Here is a 7409-nt window from a genome sequence, read left to right on the forward strand (position 1 = left end):
TTCAAAAAATGATAAAGAAAATAATATTTATTTCAACCAACTTAAATCATAAAGAAGATTAAGCAAGAGTAAACATTTTAACCAACTCTAATTTAATTAAACAATACTTAATTATGTAAATGAGTCACTCATAAAGTATAAGGAATGTTCTTACGTAGTTTAGTTTTTTTAACAATGAACTATTTCTATATTAAGATCTTAGTTATATTGTTTTAATGATATATTTAGTGTAAGATCTTGGTTATATTGTAAATTTGGTGTAAACTTTGTTATTTTTCTTGTCTTTTTTTTTTTCGTAATTTTGTTAATTGTTTTGTTATATTGTTTGTGATATTGTTGATTATTATTATAAATCAATTTTAACGTATTCTTAGTAATGATTTTGTGGCATATATTTAGTAAAATAATTGACTCGTAGTTATTAACTACTTTGTTATAGATGTGTATATTTATATTGAAATATTTTTTTTATATGTGTAATTGTAGAAGTTTCTCAATAAATAAAAGGATCTAGGAAGTTCTAATTGAATAGCTCATATAATACAATAGTTACTAAGGTTTTACAAATGGGGTAGCAAGTTAAGTAGCTTTGAGCATCCAGAGAACTTAAAAGTTAAGTGCACTTGAGCCAAAAGAGTATTGAGATGGGTGACCTGCCATGATATCCTAGTCATCAGTTGCAAGTCCCACCATTTTGCTAGTTTAAATCTCACTTTTTCACCCTTGTGACCATCCCTTCTTTCAATCTATACTAAGAGGACTATTCAAAATCATGAGAAATTGATCATTTGCAACTAATATTCATGGACATGGGTCTTAAATTAATGACTTACTCTATGTATATAATCCAAAATAAATATCTCATATCATTAAGAGAAATTGATCATTTGCAACTAATATACATGGACATGGGTCTTAAATTAATAACTTACTCTATGTATATAATCCAAAAATAATATCTCATATCATTCCAAGTTAATATTTCTTTTTTTCTCGTGTCGATTTCAAACTAGTGAACCCTCTTTGACCTAGTTGTTTGCTATCATAAACCATTTTTAATATGTGCTCTTGTATGATTAGGTGCTCAACATTTAGCTCAAAAATCAAAGCTCCCATAATGGATCGAAACCTGAATGACCGCGTCTGCCTCAGTAAACCGATCCTAACGCAACTCATTTTACTGAAAACCGAGTTTGTATGAGGAAGTTACCAAGTTCTGTTCACTTTGCTAAACAGGGGAAATTTTGCAAAAAAATGCACAGTCACTGCACAGTTAGCAATCCGTATTGCTGACGTGGCAAGTGACTAGGCAGGGTCAATTGTAGTCAACGGATTAATTGGAGCTCGCCAAGTGTCAGAGTATTATTGGTTGATGAGAGGTGGTGATGTGGCATATTGTGACTGGTTTAGAGCTAGACCAATGAGGAAGGGACAAGTTGCAAGCCCGGAGGCTCAACACAGTGGAAATGTTTTTATGGAGGCACCAAGGTTCAACCCAGCGACCTCCCCTCCGCGACCAAGGCTTTCTGTTTCCGCTACCACATGTTTATTACCCCTATAGTTCACCATACATATTTGAATTGTAAAATGTTGAGGGTTGGTGGTTGGGGGCGGAGGGCAGCGCGCATGCGAACCCTCCCCATGTGAACACCAATCGTTGGTGGTCACAATTTCCATAACCTATAGAAACTCCAATGCAAACCATAACTGCAATGGTTTATGTCACCATGTGACACCGCCGTGGAATCTGCCAGGTCAGCTGGTGGTTAATTAACCCGACGGACAATGCGACCGTTAACTCGTGACATGTTTCACCTCCACAGAAACATTTAGGGTTATGGTTTTGTAACTGTTGGGGAAAACCGCGCCAGAAAACGCCATATGTGACCACTCCAAAAACCACAACTAAACGATTATCATTAACTGCACAGTAAAATGCATTAAACCCAGATTAGCACTTAATTAATCTACAGATTAGCGTTAATTAAACTGCAGTTTAGTTTGGTAGTTTCGACAATTTTGGCGCCAACTCCATAATTGGTGGCCTTAACTGCAGTTCTTTCAGATTTGGAGGAGGATTTCGAGGGAAAAATTATTTGAGCCATAACTGGAGCATTTTCAACCAAATTGAGCTTAGGAAAAAGTGTTCCTAGCTAATTTCGACATTCTGAACACATTGGTGCAGGTATCAGGAGCAGTAGAGCTTTGTAAACAAATTTTTTGCAATATTCAGCTAATACAGAGGCCCAAGCCATGGAAGTTGGACAAAGGAGATGTAGCCCAAGAGGGGTGAACTCCTTCATCAAAACACTGTGTTAAAGTGTTCAATTGATGGTTTGTTTTACTTTTTATTGTTGTTGTTCAACACTTGTATTTTAAGCTAATTTTCTCGTGAAAATCAAATTAAACTTGATGTAATTTACCTATTTACAATCACCAAAAATCCTAAGGAAACCTATGCACAAGAAGTAATGAAAAAGCATTTGTTTATAAATCTATAATTGAAATTAGCACAAAAAAACTAACATTCAATAACATATCAAGTTGGTATCAGAGCAAAGGTTTATTTGCTTGATTGCTCGAGTTTTGTGCAAGTAGGGTTTTAATGGTTGCAAAATTGTGATGCTTACAAGGTTAAATTTGCAGAGAGGAGAAGGGAAATTGTTGGTTGCAACTCTTGAGGTAATTCCAGAAGAAGGAGAGCCACAAGGCCACAATCTCCACCACCCAAAGTTCCAATTCCAGCTGCACTTGAAACACCTCAATTTTTTCCTTCAACTGAGATTGAAGAGGTACAAGCAGTACCAGTTTCTAAGCCTGAATCCACAACCATTATGTTTGGAGAAAGAGAGCCTGAAGGTCCTTCTTCAGAAGAGGAAGAATTAAATAAATCTTTCTACACTTTAACTGAGATGGTTAAAGCCTTCTATGAAGAGAGGAATAGTAGAATGGTTGGAGAGAGTTCTAAACCTCCACATGGAGAACGAAGCTCAAGAGACAAAAAAGATGATAAGAAGGATTCCAAGGGTAATGGAGGAAAGCCACCTCCATCTCCACCATCTTCATCATCTTCATCATCCTCAACATCTCAAACATATTCCACTTCCACCATGAAAACTGTCCATACTCATTCCCAAACCCCAAAAGGAGAAACTCCCTTACTCAAATTGGACATTAAGTTTTAACTTCCCATGTACAATGGTGAAGTGAATGCAGCAAAGTTAGAAAATTGGATCCGACAATGGGAGGTATACTGCAGAATTTAGAACCTTCAAGAAGATGGCATAAAGATCCAATTAGCTTCATTGAGGCTAAAAGGAGTAGCATTAGTCTGGTCGGAAGCAAAGACTCAAGAGGAAATGTGAATTCATGGTAAGATATCCATTTCTTGGGTTGAATTTATTTTTGCAATTAAAAGATAGTTTTACCCTTTAGCCTATATGTAAAAATCCATTGTGAGTTGGCAGAATTTTATGCAGCGTAAAGCCCAAACAGTCCAGGACTATACACGGGAGTTTAAAAAGAGGGCTTTGATGTTAGGATTGAATTTGAATTCCCAAGATACATTGTTGAAATATATTGGGGGTTTACGTTCCTATTTGAAACATACTATCCTTATGTTCAATCCAAGCAATCTCGATTAGATATGTGTGCAAGCCACGAACCTTGAAGCAAGGGGAAATAACATTCAGGAAGAGGGTTGTAATAATAATCCTTTCAAGGGTAAGGAGAAAGAGAAAGGGGGAAATGGAATGGAAAGAAGAATGCAAGTGTGAGGAAAGAAGGGGAGAAAACCATATGGCAACATTGTTCCAAAGTTGGTCATGATGTGCCCATTGTTGGAAATTACATCCCGAACTAAGGCCAAAGAAACAAAACAACAAGGGAAAACAAAAGACGACTGCTACCACACAACATGACCTTGGATCAAATTCTGGTGATGAGACCAAGATTTCAACCATGGTCACAAAAGGGAAAGAAGTTGTTGCAAACACTAGTTCCTCAAACAGTCAAAACAACACTCCAAATGAAGAATCAAGAATAGAGTTGTTTCATGTAAGGGTAATTTCAAATCCTACAAAGATTGATGCATTAATTGATAGTGGGTCACAATCAAACTTAATTTTGGAAGACTTGGTAAAAAAGATCAACCTTGAAATTGTACCTCATCATAAGCCATATCCACTGGGTTGGATAGTTAATAATGAAAATTTACAGGTTACAAGGAAGTGGTTATTCAAGTTCGCCATTACTGAAAAGTTCATTGATGACGTTGTGTTAGATGTAGTTCCACTGACATCTCATGAATCATTTTGGGTAGTCCATATTTTTATGATAGGAAAGCAATATTTTATCTCCATGAAAACAAATACTTATTTCTTAAGAATGGGGTGGAGTACATTGTAAGAGCCCATTGCAAAAAGCTGAACATATCTTTGGTTAATGCAAGGAAGATGAAGAGACTAGTAAATGCAAGTAATTTTCTTTTGCTTCTCATGATCAAGAAAAATAATGATATTGATTATGAACCTTTTGAAGGTTGTGATGACAAATTGAAATATGATTTGTTTGATGTGGTAAGAAAGCATGGCGAGATGTTTCAGGAACCAAAGGGGTTACCTCCCAAGAGGGGAATTCAGCATGAGATACAACTGCAACAGGATGTTCCACTTCCAAACATTGGCATGTATTGCATGTCGATTATGGACAGCATGGAAATCAAGAAACAAATTCAAGAATTGTTGAACAAAGGTATCATAAGCCCATGTACTTTTCCATGTGGTTCGCCCATTGTTTTGGTACCAAAGAAGGACATGACTTGGTGTATGTGTGTGGATTTCCGTGAATTGAAAAAAATCACGGTAAAGAATCGTTATCCACTCCCAAGAATTGATGATTTTCTTGATCAGTTGAGGTATGCAAAGTATTTCACTAAGTTATACTTATGAAGTGGTTATCATCAAGTTAGAATAGTTGAAGAAGACATTTCGAAAACCTCATTTAAAACTAAAAAATGATTTTTTGAGTGGCTCGTTATGCCTTTCGGTCTTACAAATGCTCCAGCTACCTTCATGAGAGTAATGAATGATGCGTTGAGACCATTTCTAGATGAATTTGTCATTGTGTACTTAGATGATATACTCATATTCAGTAAATCCAGATATGAACATGTCTTGCATGTAAACAGAGTACTTGATGTCTTGAGAAAAGAACAATTGCTTTTAAAGATGTCGAAGTGTGAATTTGGCAAGACTTCTTTAGTGTATTTGGGACACATTGTTGGAGGAGGTGAGCTGAAGATCGACCCCTCTAAAGTTGAGGTCATTTTAAATTGGCCTAAGCCTAATACAGTTATAGAGGTAAGAAGCTTTTTAGGGGCAGCACAATCTTAGAGGAAATTTATTGCTAATTTTTCTTCCATTGCAACTCCATTACATGCATTGACAAGTGTCAAGAAAGTCTTCCATTGGGGAGATGTACAGTAGAAAGAATTGATGCTTTGAAGCAAAAGATCAGTTCAACACCAGTATTGGCTCTTCCGGATATTAGACAGCCATTTGAGATTCAAACGGATGCTAATGATTATGCCATGGGAGCAGTTATTATGCAACATGTGTCGAAAAATGGAAACACTACTTGATGGGGAAGGAGACCATTATCCATACCGACCATCAACCATTGCAGTATTTACAGTCACAGTCAAAGTTGCAGTAGTCACGACATTTCAGATGGATGTGTTTTCTACAACGATTTCATTTGGTTATCAGGTACAAAAAGGGAATCTACAATAAGGTAGCTGATATGCTTTCAAGGCCTATTGTAAATTCATCTGTTATACTCAAGCATAATTTTGTTTTTCATGAAAGTTACATTGAGAAATATGCATATGATAATGACTTTCGAGATGTGTATGCAAGCTTAATTCAAGGAAACCAAATTGAAGTGTTGGATTATCATGTACATAACAGTTTGTTGTATCATTTGGGAAAGTTGTGTACTCCACACGGAGAAAGAAACAATATCATAAGGGAGGCACACATTTCATTGATTGCTAGAACTTTGGTGTAGGAAATATAATATCAAATCTCCAAAGGTATTGTTATTGGCCACGCATGTTTGATAATGTATCTCGTTTCATAATAGGATGTTCTTTGGGTGCAACTAGTAAGCCTAGTAATAGGAAGCTAGGATTGTACACTCCACTTCCAATACCTTCACGTCCATGGGAGAGTATCTCAATGGATTTTGTAGGAGGTCTTCCATTGTCAAGGAAAGGTCATGATTACTTGTATGTAGTTGTAGACATGTTCAACAATATGTGCATACTAACACCATGTAAAAAGAAAATTACAGCTGAAAAAACAACTCATCTTTTCTTCCAAAACATTTGGGTTCATTTTGGTCTTCCTACTTCCATTGTAAGTGATCGAGATTCTCGATTTGTTGGGAATTTTTGGTCAAATTTGTGGGACATGATGGACACAAAGTTGAAGAAGAGTACAACCTTTCATCCACAAACAGATGGACAAACCGAGGTGGTCAACAGAAAAGTCATTCATCTTCTTAGAGGATATTGCAACAAACATCCCAAGTTGTGGGATGAACAATTGCATTACATACAACATGCATACAACAGGGCAAAGCATTCTTCCACAAACACATCGCCATTTGAGGCATGTTTTGGGTACTTGCCAAGATCGCCATTGGACTTCATCTTTGAGAAAGATGTCGCCATCGATGGTCACAGTGAAATTGATAAGGCAAGGAAGTTCATAGAGAAAATTCAGTTGATACATCATACAGTGTAGGAACAATTGGAAAAGAGTCAAAGTAGCTACAAGGCTATTGAGGGACAAAGTCTCATAGGGTCTTGGGTCAATACCCTAGCAGAGCGGGGGTTATCTACAATTAAAAATAAGCATTCCACACAGCTATGATACTAATATAAGAAAACTACAAGAAGAGAGGTGCACCTAGGGGTCCTTCGTTCGGGTAGATCTAGCCAAGGTCCAAACCCTCTTGGAGTTCCTTTCGATCATTTAACCTACAAAACAACCAATTCAAAGAAGCATAGCAGTATATGGACCAAGCATCATAAAGAAATTAACTTCATAGCAAACTGAAAGGTAGTTAGTTATACAATTGAAACAACTATTCATATGCAAATCATAACATTAACATCATAAGCATGAAGAAGATTAATTTCAAGAACGGGACAAGTGTTTCTTTATTGCAGATAACTAAAATACAATAAGGAATGATTTCACCTAAGTCTTCCTCTTGCTGGCTCCAAGTGGAACCGTCCTCCGGGTCCGTCCAATCTCAAGCCTTCAACAAACTCCTTCCATGACTCATACCAAAGTATCTCAACTAGTGAAATAACATCAAAGCTCAAGGAAACAAGAGTT

This window comes from Pinus tabuliformis, chromosome 2_2 (genome assembly GCF_031772625.1).
Source record: "Pinus tabuliformis cultivar Carrire ecotype Pingquan chromosome 2_2, CPIR1, whole genome shotgun sequence".
Taxonomy (NCBI): domain Eukaryota; kingdom Viridiplantae; phylum Streptophyta; class Pinopsida; order Pinales; family Pinaceae; genus Pinus; species Pinus tabuliformis.